This window comes from Haliotis rufescens, unplaced genomic scaffold (genome assembly GCF_023055435.1).
Source record: "Haliotis rufescens isolate VD_foot unplaced genomic scaffold, xgHalRufe1.0.p SCAF_10, whole genome shotgun sequence".
Lineage (NCBI taxonomy): Eukaryota > Metazoa > Mollusca > Gastropoda > Lepetellida > Haliotidae > Haliotis > Haliotis rufescens.
The window spans coordinates 30,715,527-30,732,913 of NW_025963780.1; the positions used below are offsets into that span (position 1 = coordinate 30,715,527).

Consider the following 17,387-nt stretch of genomic DNA (forward strand, 5'->3'; position numbering starts at 1 on the left):
CAGTTGAACATGTGTATTGTAAGGCTGTAAGCAACCACGAAAGACGACAGTGGCGTGTAGTCAAGAGTAAAACGTTTGAGATGACTCGATCAATAATGGAGCATGATCAAAGATTGGTACGGGATCGGGTGGTCAGGCCCGCTGACGTGGTTGATGCATGTCATCTTATCCCAATTACGTGGATCGATGCTCATGATGTCAATCACTGAATTGTCTGATCCAGACTCGATTATTTACAGACCGCCGTCATATAGCTGTAATATTGCTGGGTGCGGCGTAAAACAACCAACCAACCAACCCAAAGATTGGTCAAACATTCGTTTACACGGCTTGGTATGGTAAAGATCAGTCTCCCAATGACTATTTGAGGGAGTCTTGTCCACTAGTCTTGCAGCGCATTTACCTCGTCTGACGTAGCGGGTGGCCTTTGACGTCGTTGCACACGTCTCCCGATCATGTCCCAAACGTGCTCTGTGGAGGAAAGGTCAGGACGTGTGGCTGACCCATGCATTCTTGCGATGTTCCCCTGCTTGAGGCAGTCAATGCAGGGTGGACACGTGCGTTACGGTCTTGAATGACAAAACGTGGACCAACAGGGAGCGCAAACGGCACAACTATATTGGCGCTAGTGTGTGTTGTCTCGGTAGTACTGTCTAGTGGCCCATCCAAGGTCAATAGTCATGGTGATCCCGCCCCATATCATTACAGACCCACCCCCAACAATGTCTTGCTTAATACGTTGACATTCGTTAGGACGCCTCCAGACACGTCCATTTGTGTATCCGCGCTCATTTGAAAACATAACACGATGCCATCGGCGACTCCCCAAGTTTCTAAGCTCTAAAGGCAACTGGCATCTATTTCGAATGTGTTGATGTTGGTCGCTGAGCATTCAGTAACTTGAACTACCGTGTCCTGGCACAAGTGAACAGCGAGTTGACTAGATGTTTTGACTGGGATTTCTTATAGCTATAAAGTTCTGACTAATCGATCCTGGACTTGTGTTGTTGATCAATCACTAACATTTTGTGTCTGCATAAACCTGTTCTAAAGTCTAAACCGCAGACTGAGACGTATTGACCACATTGGCTACCTTTCGAGTTCTTCTATTTTCTGAAGCATGCCAATAGCCCTAAGCGTTCATCACGTTGTAGGCGACGCGTTGCCAATCTGGTCACACATACTGCATTAATTTTAAGAGTAGAGAACGTACGTGTTACTGTGGATAATGGTTGAGCGAGATTTGACGACCATTACTGATGTGTCAAAATCAAGAATGACCCCCTCCCCACTCGCATGAAGGGGCTGCAAGGTCCCCTTGCAATGTTTCGGAGATGTTAGGCTTTTTCAAAGCTGATCTTTCTTCTGACGACCGATCATAATGTAGCAGGGCGTGGAGTCATCTGACGGGGTTAACCTCTTTGGTCATGTGGACAAGGCGTCCGACCTCGGATCAGAAGGTCCGTGGTTTGAATGCCATCACGGGACTCGGAAATGTAAAGGCCGCTACATTGGCGCCCAACGTGGGGCTGAGCACGTTCATATTAAATTTGAGCAAAATAAGCCTCAGTACCCTACTATGCGGCCCGGGACGTGCCTTCTGTTGACGGTGGAGTTTGTAGCAGGGCAGATAACATCCTTACCTTGTCAGCTTGCTGACGGGGTTAACCTCTTTGGTCAAGTGGACAAGGCGTCCGACCTCGTGGTTCGAATCCCATCACGGGACGCGTAAATTTTATGGCCGCTACAATAACATTATTATTTCATCATCCCCTATTTGTTTGGGAGTATATTATAGTTAATATGGTGTTCTAGTACGTCAATTAATAAATTTACTTAGACTAGAACTCCCAAAAGGGACCGACCAATTGATATTCTGGCGTGTTGAAGGTGGGGAGGATGGAGAATGTGCCAGGGAATTTATTGAAAAAAAATGAATAGGCACAGAAAATGTTTGAAAAAATATATATGCTTCAGACTATTGAAAAAAGAAGAGTGAGTGAGTGAGTGAGTGAATTGGGTTTAACGCCGCTTTTAACAGTATTCCAGTTATATCACGGCGTGTCAGCTTAATTTGGGAGGAAAGCCCGAAGTGATGCAGGTCTCAGACGTTTACCACTTTGGTGAGAACCACGAGCACGGGTATGGTACTGACAAACCTAGAAACATAATCGGGGCGAACCGGGATTCGAACCCACAATCATGGGTTTCTGGCATGCCCAAGGGACGCAACTCTGCACAGCGAATCGCGGCGCCTTAGACGACTGGGCCACCCGTGCCCCCTGAAAAAAGAAGAAATGGTCTGCAACGAAAAATACATTGTTGCAATATTAAGGCTCCTAGTTTTAATTAAAAGATATATTTCTGGTTTTGCGTCTGTAGCGGAAACAATTTATAATACCCATACAAAATCCCATCACCCTGACCCCAAACACTCATCCTCCCAGCCAAATATAAAACGGCCAGTCCCTAAGTACATCAACGGACGAATCATTAGTAGCAACTCTATCCTTTATTATATTATGTTTACTCTGTAAACCAATTTTAGAGAATCATGCCAAACACAATACAGTGTCCTCACGACATTGTGCAGAGCAAATTAGGTCTGTGTTTGCTAAACATTCGAAAATAAGGCATAGCTCAACTTTGATTGTGTATGTAAAACGTAAACGCCAAAGGATAACTGGACAAAATATAAGTTTATATAACACATTATATGAATGGATCACAGAAAAGCAAGTGTTCGAGGAAAGGGAAAGTTTGTCTTACCCTTCTAGACTTGCTGGGGGAGATAACAAAGCGTAATGTCTTTCAAGTACATTAATTAGTACAAACCATTGATTGCATGACGGGCAATTCTGTTGCTCTTTTAACATATTTCGTGATTCATCACTAAAACCAATACAGTGCCCGCTGAGAAATGGTGCTGTATTTGTTTGCTTCACATTCGAATAAGAGGCCCAAAACTAAACTATTGATTGTGAAGCATAAGTACAGGAATAACGAAAGGTACTACCGGTATGTACGTGTATGCGGTCGATGTGTTATAAATCACAAGGTCAAAATGAGAGTAGTGAGTGAGTGAGCGCGTTAAGCACTTTGGTGAACCCACATTCATGTTTTTGGTGTGCCCAATTGCGGTGCCGAAGACGAATGGGCCCACCGTGCCCCCAAACATCAGAGTAAAAACGAATGGGAGGCAACTGATAACAAGGTAATGCATATTCATGTTGACACTACAAGTTTTCGTCGCCGTACATCAATATTTACTCGAATACACTTTTGTATCAGGGTTTTAAACGAATATTTACGCTGTCAACACAACACTCACCTGAAATATACTTAACCGCAAAAGAAACATCATCCCAAGCAACATTGTATGAAAAGTTGTCATTTAAATATCTGGGTAATTTTTGTCAAAGTTTTTAAAATTTAACATTACCGGAAAAATGAAATTTGATGCCAAAAAAACCAAAGCAGAAGACATAAAAGCCGATCGCCCAAACGCATCACGGTAACGGCCATGGTAATCCGATGCACGTGAGTTCCGTGCAAATTGAAATGCACATGCGTTCCCCCATTTCTTGCCCTACAAAAATCCACCCAGATCTGATATCATGTATTCATTATTTTATTGCTACCTCATGACAAGATTGACAAGAAATCAGCGACACCAAGCCCTTGGATGATTGCAAGCTGGACAAACCGCCCGGCAAGTAGCTAATGCATTTCAATTCAGATTGTGCGACATCTTCAAGATCGCTTTCTTACTGCTGCGGAAACTGCTCGACAGACCAAAGGGACACCCCAGCGACACATTAGTGGGGACACCGTGCGTCGACGATTGACGAGCAGACACCTCCACTGTCACAGGCCACACCGAGGGCCCATTCTGGTGTCTTGCCCTCATTTCGCCTACACCTCATTTCGCCTACAATAATTCAAATGCTTAATTGCCTCACCCCTATTATATGAATGGGCATTGTCCATCTCAGGCTGTTAACTAATCCAAGCTCTGATCTAATCCAAGCGGCATAGAGGTTCAAAGTGAAGTTTTTACAACCTATGACAACTTTCCACAACTCTTGTTTGACTTGATCATTCTGTTAATCCTAAGTTGTTTTGAATGTGCAAGTAAATCTTGTTTAGTAAAAAATCTTATTTAATAATTAAGGTGTAAAGAAGTCCTAGCTTGTGGCTCCAAGTGTATATTATTCATTGTCTTGTAAATGGTAAAATGTATCCTGTTGCTTTTTCGTTGCTTCCTAACAAGACCACACAGACATATGTTAGACTATTTAGGTTGTTGAAGGACAGTTAGGAACCAGAACTGGAACTGAACTTTCTCCAGAGGCGTTTCCGACTGATTACGAGTCAGCAGTCATAAGTGCCATTGCAGAGGTTTTTCCTGATAGTTATGTGAGGGCTTGTCTGTTTCACTATTCACAAGCTTTGTGGCGTCAGTTAGTTGAGAGAGGTCTTGTACGAGAATACACGAACAATCCAGCAATTCAGTCCCATGTTCGTCGTGTCGCAGCCCACTTCTGTGCCACTTCTCCCACTTGACCAGGTACAGAATGCATGGGTTGAGGTGATGGAGCAAGGACCTGATGATCAACAGATTGGTGATTTTAACGACTATGTTACCAGCACATGGGTAGATGAAGACGCTAGATTCCCCTGCCATATTTGGAACCAGCACGACAACACCGGTCCCCGATGAAAAGGCAGACAGACGCTCCAGGAAACAAATTGATCCTGGAGGATCATGCAGACCCCGAGCTTGTGTTGACAGACAAAGGGACGAAAGAATTGAAAGACTAAAGACACAGCTTCTTAGTGGAAGAAAAACTGTAATGCAATTTCTTGATGCCGTTGGATATGTACTAAAGCTACAGTAACCATGAGTCATTATTATTATTTCTATTATTATTATAAATATCAGCTATTAAACAATGTATGAAGCTTCAAGATTGTCTTGTCTGTTTAACCTTCTTTTGGGACAGTTCATTATTTTAGAGGTAACACAGCATTTGACCTATGTGCAGTCAGCTGTAAATTTGTTTTGATAAGGGTGTAGGCGAAATGAGGTGTAGGCGAAATGAGGACAGGCCATTCTGACACCAAGTCATCGCCGGGACCGTCTTCAGTGAGCAACACAGCACCAGCATTGGCGCCACAAGCAGCGGGGAAGCGTTATTGTATCTCAACAGCAGATGGCAGAGAGAGAGAGAACGTTATTCGGATGCTTGTGTTCTTGAGAGAGACTCGTGGGGTGGTCCGAGCATCATGGTGTGGGGTGGAATTGGTCTTGCACAGAGGGTCGGCTCTGTGGTCTTCCATAACATCGGTCCAACAATGGTGTCACAGCAGCTCGGTAAATCTTGAATCCACACGCCATACCTCATTTGGCACGTCGCCGCAACCACGAGTTTCAGCATGATAACGCCCGTGCCCAAACTGCGAGAACAACAAGTGACTTCCTCCAGCAGAATGGCACCAGAACCATGCAATGGCCTGCCCTCAGTCCCGATTTAAATCCCATTGAGCACCTGACGGACGAGATTCAAAGATGGCTGAATAACGTCCGACCAAGGCCGACAACTGCAGCTGAACTGTGGGCTGAAGTGCCTATGGCCTTCATCAACCGCCTCATCCATTCCATGTATCGACGTTGCACGGCAGTCATCTATGCACATGGTGGCTACACGAGATGCTGACTTGTGATGCCATTTTCTCAGAGACTTCACTTTAAGAACATTTGAATCTATAATTTCAACCTTGATGATCAGTTTTGCCAAGTTTCATCTTTTCAGTATCTCAAGTATGTCTCAAAGTATGTTTGCAGTGTTTGGACAAACAAGGCTTCTCATATATCTATCCATGGTGACGTTTCTTTTGCGGTTCAGTATAGATAAGTATACCTTGTTCACAACGACGAGTAAATACGCTACAAGATTCAATTCCGTGTTTGTCGCTTTATATAGACCTGAATTATTCCAGCTATATGACAGTGGTCTGTATATAATCGTATCTGGAACAGACAAGTCAAGTGACTGACACCAGAAGCACTGACCCACGTAATTGGTATACGATGACATGCATCAACCAAGTCAGAGAGCATGATCAGCACAGTATTTAGGAAGTCAACAGAATAACAGCTACCAAGGCCATGTTTATTATCTCAGTTGTTTATTATTTAGCCCTTCTCGGAATCGGTAAAGATAAGTGATCACAAACGATTGTCGACTTACACGAAGACTGTAATGAGAATGCGAGCTGATGCTTGGATCCTTGCGTCTGATGCTGGCCAGTCAAATCCAAATCATTTGTTACGTTAGTGTTTCGTCATACAGCATACCTGTGATCATAGGCAAGTATTCAATAATTGGTTGCATTGCCGTAAAAGGCGACTATGCTTGTTTTGTTTTGTTTTGGTTTGTTGTTTAACGCCGCACTCAGCAATATTCCAGCTATATGACAGCGGTCTGTAAATAATCGAGCCTGGACCAGACAATCCAGTGATTGATATCATGAGCATCGATCCATGCAATTGGGATCGATGACATGCATCAACCAAGTCAGCGAGCCTAACCACCCGATCCCGTTAGTCGCCTTTTACGACAAGCATAGTCACCATTTACGGAAAGCATGGGTTGCTGAAGACTCATTGTCGTAAGAGGCGACTAACGGGAGTCTACTTGAAAGTTGGTATGTGAATGCTTTAAGATAATGTCATTTACAACTCACCTGCTATACATGCGGTCATGTAGCATGGCAACTGCCCGGTTATATTAGCACGGATGATGTATTTTGTAATGGTGTGTTTTCTCTGTGGAATTAAAGTATTGAAGACTCCGATGGCGACTCCTAGAGCAGCGAGATGGTTCTGTCCACAGAACGCATAGATTCCAATCACCTCCGATCGTTTCTGAAATTAGAAGTGTGGCTCTTAGATCGAAAGAAAACCCCTTTTTCTCGTATATATAACATAGTGGAGGTCGGGTTACAATCGTTTCCATTTCGTCATGCTAAAAGAAAAGTAAATTTGGGATCGGGTCATCAGGTTCCCGTCTTCCCGAGGCATGGGCGACCAGTAGCCTTTTGTATCAAAGTCTTGTTTCCACCCTTGCCACATCAAGCCTACTTTCCTGTGCTATATATGATTGGACTATCGCACATATCGATAATCCTATCAGAGAATGTTTCACAAATTCAACTTGCACGACTAGCACCCTCGTATGACGTGATTTAACGCTGTCTGTCTTTGTTGACACGAATAGGTCTTTTTCACCTTTAAACCCCACAACAATTGCCTATGTTTTTTGTCAGGGATGAAATGGCGAATGTATTCATAATCTGATCGACAAGGTCGTCATCTATGGTTTGTGAACAGCGATCTGATTGGATATCGCGTTTCCTAAGGGGCACAACTCGTGATGTACGCGATCGAGGTGGCGCCACGGTCGAGCCAAGAAAAGTGGCCTTGATGTGGTAAGGGTTGCAACTAGGCTTTGATAGAGGCTATGGACACGCTTGACTCGGGAAGATGTCAGGTTTCGTGACCTCGCTTGACTAGTCAAATTTGGGACTTTTACCAATTACCCGCTGTTGGGTAAGGCTCGATTACGTAAAGGCTTCAGTGGTCCGGCTGACATGACATATCTGACTGACGTCGACAAAACTCTAAATCAATCATCACTAAATAACATCTTTCATTTAACCCTGAACATATATCCAACTGCAGGTACACGTAGACCTATGTCTCCTGTTTTCGTGTTATGTGTCATTTGTGTTGACCGGGCTGACGAATAGAAGCGGTCCGACTACGCATAACTTATGATCACCTACTCCATCACTTACCGTTAGTATCCCTCCAGGAAGTGTCCTATTGGTCCAGTCTAATATGACGTCACTTCCTTCCCAGTGCCACGTTCCATTAGTGGACGCCACGTAGTTTTCTAGCACCTCGCGGTTCTTGATGAGTTTCCCGAATAGATGGTAACCATAGAAGGAATTTGCAAACGTCTTAATTCCTAACAGCTCACCAATCTTCAGGATATCTGACCTCGAGAAACCCATAATGTAGTTTAACGGGTAGAAGCAGTAGGAGCACAGGAACTGAAACATATATTATGAAAAGTGTTTTCGTATGATGACATACATTGAAAGCTCGATAGTACGGACCTGGATAGTGCGGACAACCACCTCACTTGGTCGCGGAGCTACAGACAATATTCATTTGTATACAATTGAACATTTCACTCGTGATTGGTTAATTTGTCAATGCGGACAATTTCATAACGATAAATACGATACAAAACCATTTCCACAATCATAAGAAATCTCTGCTAAATACAGAGTCCATTGTACGATTCTAACTAAATGATAAGCATATGTTTGTTGATCACTATCAAACGGTGATGATACTGGTGTTTTCGCTGTGCAGTGTTGCGTCCCTTGGGTACGCCACAAACCTATGATTGTGGGTTCGAATCCCGGTTCGCCCTAATTATGGTTCTAGGTTTGTCAACACCATACCCGTGCTCGTGGGTTTCACCGAAGTGGTAAACGTCTGAGACCTGCATCACTTCGGGCTTTCCTCCCACATGAAGCTGACACGCCGTGATATAATTGGAATACTGTTAAAAGCGGAGTTAAACCCAACTCACTCACCCCAATGATACTGGTGTTCGCGAAAAGGTGAGCGTATCCTGCTCTCCTGTTAACGCTTCCCTCCAGCAAAAAAGAGTGAGTGAGTGAGTATGGCGTCACGCCGCTTTTATCAGCAATATTCAATATGACGGCGGGGGACTTAAGATAATTGGGCTTCACATACTGTACCATGATGGGAATCGAACCCGGGACTTCGGCATGCCGAGCAAACGCTTTAACAACTAGGCTAACTCACCGCCCCTCCAGAATAACGAGGTTTCAATATTAATGTCTTTCACATATTTAAACCGTTTTTGTTCGGGTGGATGCGATTCACAATTTTAACTTAACAGTGTTTAAGATTTTAACATTAATGTTGAATTTACCGCAAAGGACAGTCCTGACACCCCAACTCTGTTACCAAACAAGATGAGCGCCGAGTCCACGAACTGGACGATGGCTATGTAGATGATCTGGTTAGCAATGATACTTGTCAGAATTGGCAGAGATTCTCTCGCACCTTCAGACACCGCTTCCAGAATGTTGTTGAATTTTCTGCAGATCATAATTGTGTGATTATGTTATTACAATGACGAACCTCCCAGTTAATGCGGGTCAGGTACTATCAGCAGTACAAACTTTGGTAAAAGTCGAAACCAAGAAGGAACCCACTAACGGCAATGCAGTTAAGACGGTAACCATTTCAATGAAAACCCATTCTAAATTGTGTTTCCCGTTTTACACTACTGTCTTATATCATTGCACTATAAGGCATGGGGGAATTTTGTTAGAGACACGGTACCTTGTGGATCACTGCTTCAAAACACACACATTGTATCTCTGAAAGGACCCGAACATTTGTTCTCAACACAATTTTGTTTCTTTCGTAAAACACAGGGGTAATTTAGTTCCAGTAAGTCCTGGGTGAGATGGGTATCTTTTTTAAATCACAGGGCACCCCTCCTTACAGATCTCATAAAGTGACGAGTTTGATGTGATACGTTACTGACGGGACGGGGATGTTGTATGCGTCTCTTGGTTTGATCTTGGTCCACTGTGTTTCCGGAACGATCAGCTTGGACATGGCCAGGGCAGCTGGGGCAGACATGACGCTGGCAGCTAGCAGGTGATTGGCTGGAGCCTAGGGGCCATGCAACATGTGCAGAAGAGACTTGAATACAACTTGAATATTGCTGACTGCCGTGTTAAGCAAACGAATGAATTTATCAGTGGCAGCTTATCGCAACGTTCGCGAGACAGGAAATGTACCTCGCAGGCATTGATTGTATCAATTGCCTTTACTCATCAGAATTTACAGTAAAAACAATTCAAAAATAAAACTGAATCTTGGCAAATGGTGTTAACTGGAAAAAACAACTTCAACGGTATTGGTCAATATTGATCACGAACGTAATGTTATTTCATCAAACGGATGACGAGGAATGTATATGGAATCGGATTTCAAAAGGTTTGGTTGGTTTGTTGCTTTGTTGTTTAACCCCGCACTAGGCAATATTCCAGCTATATGACGGCGGTCTGTAAACACTCGAGTCTGGACTGGACAATCCAGTGATTAATATCATGAGCATCGATCCACGTAATTGGGATCGATGACATGCATCAACCACTTCAGTGAGCCTGACCACCCGATCCCGTTAGTCTCCTCTTACGACAGGGCGGTCGGGTAGCCTAGTGGTTAAAGCGTTTGCTCGTCACGCCGAAGACCCGGGTTCGATTCCCGACATGGGTACAATGTGTGAAGCCCATTACTGGTGACCCCCGCCCTGATATTACTGGAATATTGCTTAAAGCGGCATAAAACCTCACTCACTCACCCCTCTTACGACAAGCATAGTCGCCTTTTACGAAAAGCATGGGTTGCTGAAGACCAATTCTATCCCGGATCGTCACGGGTCGATTTCAGAAGGGATGTTACAATGTTATGGTCGTTGTTATGGTTTGATGAATAATTTATGAAAATCGTTTCCAAGCATTTCCAAACAAGTTTACTATAATATAATCTTGTGTTGCAATTTACGGAGTGTATTAATGTGATCTTAAAAGTGCAGTTAGTGACCCAAAAAGTTGGAAACAATTGTCGGGAAGTGGCAATATTTGGCTTGGTACAATTGTTTGTTGTTTAACACCCCACTCAGCAATATTCCAGCTGTCGACCGTACGTACCGTCGATGGTACGGCTCGAGTGAATGTAGACATTGCTAACATATTATATTGCATTGTTTTAAATACTGACTTATTCGTCAAAAATGAAAGCAAATGTAGGGAAGCCTTTTAGGGCCATGTCCCCAAAAAATTCATATCCCTATTTACTGGAAATTTCCACTTATTATCTGGAAATTTCCACTAAGTATCTGGAAAATTAATAGGGATATGAATTTTATTTGGACATGGCCCTAAAAGGCTTCCGTACAAATGTCATCTGAAGTTTACTGAGAAAACAATGTGTGAAATGCTGGACTTCTAAGACAACATATATGTGAAATTTTGGGATATGATATTTAGGCAAGAAGGACACTTCCCAATGGGCACCAGTTGTGCTTCCCTCCTAGTTGATATGTTTCCTGATGATTTCTGCTCATAATAACAAAAACAAAATAAGGGCCAAGTTTAACTTAAGGTTCATGTGTTAAGATGGTCTGTTAAGTAGCCAAGTCCCTTCCACATTTATCAATGGCCACAGTGAAATCGCCTCATCTATTTCAAATTTAGATCGACAGGATCGATGACTTCAACTTTTCAATTGTGAACATTCCCTTTATCAAGCAATATTCCAGCAACTTCAGCCTTTGGTGTCTTCATTTCACAACCTTTTGAGGTACAACCGTGCATGCTCTTCCAAAGTACATTTCAGAAAGCGTCATCAGACCCTTGCTCAATAGTTGATTAATCATGGTTATAACATTCAAGGCCTTAGTAAGGCTTTCATGTGGAGTGTGGAGTGTACTTTCAAATGTGACGCATCAGTGTCCGATGCAATTCCTTATTTTGACTTGCAACATTTTTTTTCAGGTGAACAATTGAATTGCCTTTGCATGTGTTTGTGACGGTTGCCATGAGGCAGTATACGCTCACCGTTTCACGAACACCTGGTATCAACACTGATTGATAGCGATGCATACATATATGCTTGTGATATAGTCGGAATCGTACAATGGTTGTTGAATACCAATTCTAACCCAGATCATCATCACGAATTCGACTTAAAAGAGTTAGGATGTCAGCACCATACCCGTGCTCGTGGGTTTCACCGAAGTGGCAAACGTCTGAGACCTGCATCACTTCGGGCTTTCCTCCCACATTAAGCTGACACGCCGCGATATGACTGGAGTACTGTTAAAAGCGGCGTTAAACCCAACTCACTCACTCACTCACTAAAAGAGTTAGGATGAAAACTAGAACTTGATATAGGCTTGTGGACACTCTTCTCTCGGAATGATGGTATCCTCAATCATTGGTTGATTTTAGGTTGGCAAACCAATAAGATTATCCTTTTAAAGTAATTATATGTGAACACATTTTCAAGAATGAACACTATTCTTACTGGGCCAAAGAGAATGTTGAGTGCTGTGTTGACGGATTCAACTGGACTTGTACCAAGGCAGAAGGTAAGGAACCATCCGAAATTGGCCACAGACGCTTGGAGAATACCGTAGTAGTACAACACGTTTATAGTGGAACAAAACATCATCACTAATGGCATGATCTGAAAACATACAAGATACTTTGAGAACAAGAGGTACGCAAAACATGTATGAACGCTGAAACCCTTACAGCAATAACTAGACTGCTTGTCGTAAGAGGCGACTAACGGGATCGGGTGGTCAGGCTCGCTGACTTGGTTTGATGCATGTCATCGAACTCAATTGCGTGAATCTATGCGTATGATGTCAATCACTGGATTCTCTGGTCCAGACTTGATTATTTACAGACCACCGTCATGTAGCTGGGAAATTGCTGAGTGCGGCGTTACATAACAAACCAACCAAAGCCATGACCAGTTTACAACTTCACTCACTTGTGATGTATGTCTCTAAATAAAAACAAACAACGATTTAACTCGAAAAAAGGTTTCTATGAAATCAGTAAATATAATACGTCCACGCCAGAGAAGAAACAAATTCCACTGGGTGTGAAAGGAAAAACAGCAGTGAACAATTTATGAATGGGGCATGGATGTCAAGGATTTCACCAGGTGTTCAAAACAAAAGTGTAAGCATGTGAAACATGTAATTACGTTATATATTTTCTTTCTTTATGTCAATGAGTATATGACATTGTAAACAAACAACAAATGTGTTTTGTCAGAAATATAAGTATAAGCCGCTTCAAAACCAATACCAATACCAATACTACAATACTATGTGGAAATAAATTGTAAAGGGTTTTTGAGTATTTTCCAAGCTTTATAACGACATGGTAGTTCTATTTGTTTTACAGATTTACTTGTTACTGCGAAGAAACACCACGCATACCCTGAACACAAACATGTGGTCTCTGTAACTCTTGCCAAAAACAAATTCCGAGCCTTTGTCTGTATGCTCCAGGAACTCTTCTATCCTGTCTCCAAGCCATCGGAAGATTTCGTAGCCAAAATTAGTTCTCAGTATTAGCAAGGCGAACACAAACTGAGTACAATTCCCCAGAACACCGCATGCCAATTTACCTGAAATGATCACACATGTTGTATTATGATTAGACCATTAAATAAGCACATCGGTTGGACCAAAATTAGCAATGTATTGATATTGTTAAACATGTGTTCGGTAGCCATACTGATGAAGTCATTTTAGATAAGCGGACGCAACTTTATTATGCTTCCAAAATAAACTTGTTATCAACCGGTCTCCCTTGGTAAAGGATGTTATGTATGCTGTGTACGAGCCTACCGGTTGGTTGGTTGGTTGGTTGGTTGGTTGGTTAGTTGTTTAACGCCGCACTCAGCAGTATTCAAGCTAAATGACGATGGTGTGTAAATAATCGAGTCTGGACCAGACAATCAAATGATTAATATCATAATCATCGATCCACGCAATTGGGATCGATGACATGCATCAACCAAGTCAGCGAGTCTCACCACCCGATCTCGTCATTCGCCTCTAATATCTATTTACGTGAATCTAGGAATAACATTATCTATATACTTGAATCTAGCAAGTGTTCCCTTACTTTGCAGATGTTCTCGAGGCTTTACCATGTCACTTTGAGGGTTGCAGTCAACGATGCTGGAAAGAAAATGGGTTTGACCCGCCTAAGTTTGCGTTGACATTCCGAGGTGATGGATCGTCAGCTGATAATGAAACGGACGTTTTAGAGCGCAGTAGCGAATCACCCCTTTTATCAGGACAAGAAGGACTATATAAATGTCACTGTGATGACATTTGTATAATCTATGGGGATTGCTGCTATGATTTTCTTTCTGAATGTCATGGCACTAACATGTCGATTCTATTCTCTAATGTGTCAGACTGGAATGATGTTTATATGATAACAAAAAGTTTAATGAATGACGTTACTTCCTTCGATGCAAAGATGTCAATTCTTATGTTAAGATCTTGTCAAGAAATTGAAGGGTCTGATAATATGACCCATTATTATTGGATGATATCCAACTGCCCACTTAATGCCAATATTGGTGTGGCCGACAAATGTACATCAAACATACGTACTCCACTAAATAGCTCCCCAGTTACCTTGGAACAAAACCCAGAAGTGATATTACGTAATATCTATTGTGGCATTTGTCATGGGTTTCAAGTAAAAGATGTGCTACGGTGGAGCACAAAAGCAGTATGCCATGGCACCAGTCCTAATGGTTATTCAAATTTATTGGAGAAACTCAAATATGGTAACTGCACTATAAAAAGTGAACCAACTAAAAAAAAAAAAAAGTGAGAACATGCAATAAATATGGTGTGGACAGGTGTTCACAGAATGAACAGTATGTTGATCCCAATGTTCTCATGTGCAGAAGCTATGAACACATGGTTTTCGATGAGGATGGTGAGCGTTACAGAAATCCCCATGTCTTAGTTCGTCAGCAAGACTTGAATGAGAACTTAACTTGTACTGTCATAAAGACAATGGACTTCAAAGCACGGGTCCCTTCAACTGGTTCTTCGGCCTTTATGGGGGATGGGCTTAGCATACTGTTTAATGAACAAGGCGTGAAATTTGAATCTAATCAAATAATAATGCCCACAGGAGATTGTAAGGTAGATGAAGTATTTGACCATCACTATGACATTTGTCGGAAACTGCACTGTCAAGGGGGCAATGTTGCTGTCAACGGATCTTGTGTCTTTAATGGAACTCAAATTGTAACAAATTATTTCGTTCCATATCACGTAACGCCAGATCACTTCTATCTTAATTTCTCAGTTAATTTTGAAAATGACACAGTGATTGGTTCAAAATCAAAGTTTCATGTTACAAATATTAGCTTTGGTGCTGATTTTATCACGGATTTGAACATTCTCGTCACTAATATCTCAACCAATGCATTATGTATAGAAAATAATTCAACTGATGACAATCTCTATCCGCGAATTGACTTCTCTATTGAGATAATGACTGACTCGAATTTAACACTGACAACTCTCGTACATGCAATCTCACAAGTAAACGAATTGTTTTCCAATAAAAGTAGTACCCACTTACGAACCATAACAGATGTGTTTCTTTCGAATTTATATGTACAGAACTTTACATGCAGCCCGGGGACAGCCATTGCATTACAAAATGCATCATTGACAACAAACAGTGGAATAATGTATGCACATGACAGTGACACTCTATATCCACTGGAGAGGATAGGGTTTGTCCTTGAGTACAATAATATGACTGCTGTTCTTTCAGAAGCCATTGTTTGTGGTATTCCTCTAAACTGTGATTTCAACATTCTTAATCGTTCCGATTTTGAGCTAGATAACCTTAAATTAAAAGCTATACACTCAGATCTGGTCCTTGAAGAAGATACTTTCTTCATACAAGAAAAAAAGGTATACGCCTGCAACATGTTCAACTGCTCTCGAACGAGGCGCCACATTCAAACATTCTTTAAATACGACCACATACAGGGTATTCTGAGCCATGTGACGTCTGGTGTTTCCTTGGTCAGCCTATTTATTACACTGGTCGTGTATTCGATGCTCCCTGAGCTAAGAAATCTACCTGGTCGTCTAATCATGTCGTTGTCTGCCTCACTTCTGGTATCTCAAACCCTTCTACTTCTCATCCGTCTACCCACTGGAGTACTGTGTCAGGCCCTAGCAATAGCTCTGCATTTCTCTTGGCTCTGTTCCTTCATGTGGATGACGGTCATGTCATTTAGTGTGGCTAATACTTTCCAAAGCAAAACAAAACAGGCACTGGCTCAGAGGACCAACAAAACTTATACACTCTTCAGTCTCTTTGCATTCGGAATTCCAGTGGTGGTAGTTGGTGTCTCGGTTCTTATTGATGTCCTTCATGTCCCTGGTATAGTTATTGGTTATGGAGTATCAGGAGTATGCTGGATCTCTAATCCAACAGCATCACTCTTGATATTCGGACTTCCAGTTGGTCTTAGCATTGTAGCCAACACAATATCTTTTGTCGTTACATACTACAACATTGACAAGAGTCTGAGACTTTCAAAGACCGTGACAAGTACTGGGAAGGACAAATGCCGTATCCTCATCTACAGTAAGCTGTTCATCATAATGGGTGTTACGTGGGGATTCAGCTTTATTGCAGGATTTGCTGATGTAAGATCCCTTTGGTACATCTTCATCATTATGAACGGACTTCAAGGTTTCTACATATTATTTAGCTTCATCGGCACAGACAGGGTTAAATTAATGCTAAGACAGAAATTTGCAGGCAAGGAATCGCAACTTGACAAGACTTCGACCGTGTACACAAGTACCTCCACCAAAACATAAGACTGGAGAGCAACGTGTTCTTCTCCATTAACTGAAAATGTCGAGCTCGAGGGATCATATGAAATCTTTGAAAATTGGGATGTCGATACATAATGATGCATTTTTTGTTTTTGGTCTGAGAAAGTTACATGGGGATGAGAAATAGTTGGAAAAATGTCAATAAACTTTTAAAAAACACCTTTGTCCTTGCCTCACATATGCATACTTATATGCGTACATACGAAATACATAAATAATTATTAACATATTTCATAATACATTCTTAGCGGTCAATTATTACACTGAACACGTTTGCGTAAATCTGGCACAATCATCAGAGGGAAACGCTTTGCTGACTGGTTTGCCTGACCTCCTCACCTGCAGCCGCTAGGAGGTGAAGGGCAGGATACGGACCCATTTCCCCAAACAGCATTTCGCTGCGGTGAAACGATCATCCATTTCAGCGGTTCTGCCTGTCGAGAGGGATGGGCTCATATCATATCCCTATGCGGGAAACCCAGTTTCCGTGTAGAAAAAAAAACATGACGGGCGCAGCTTTGAAAAAAATTACCCGTATTTAAATAATGATGACTATTTTTTGCACGGGTGGGTATATCCTGTATATTCTCATAATCCTAACGATTACCTGTACCTTTTCTCCCATTACCGATTGTCATATCTCAACCACTTTGAGATGCGATCGTTCGGCCATCGCGTTTATCTGTTTCGATAGCTATACACTGATGGGGAACAACTCACTAGACACTCCCCTCTAAAAATTAACGTCGTCCAATGTACGTCATCAAGTTG

General features: G+C 42.2%; 1 pseudogene; it reads right to left on the reverse strand.

The window, feature by feature from the left end:
• Positions 1–7,779: 7,779 nt before the first annotated feature.
• Positions 7,780–17,010, reverse strand: LOC124135111 (annotated as a pseudogene).
• Between the last annotated feature and the right edge of the window lie 377 nt (positions 17,011–17,387).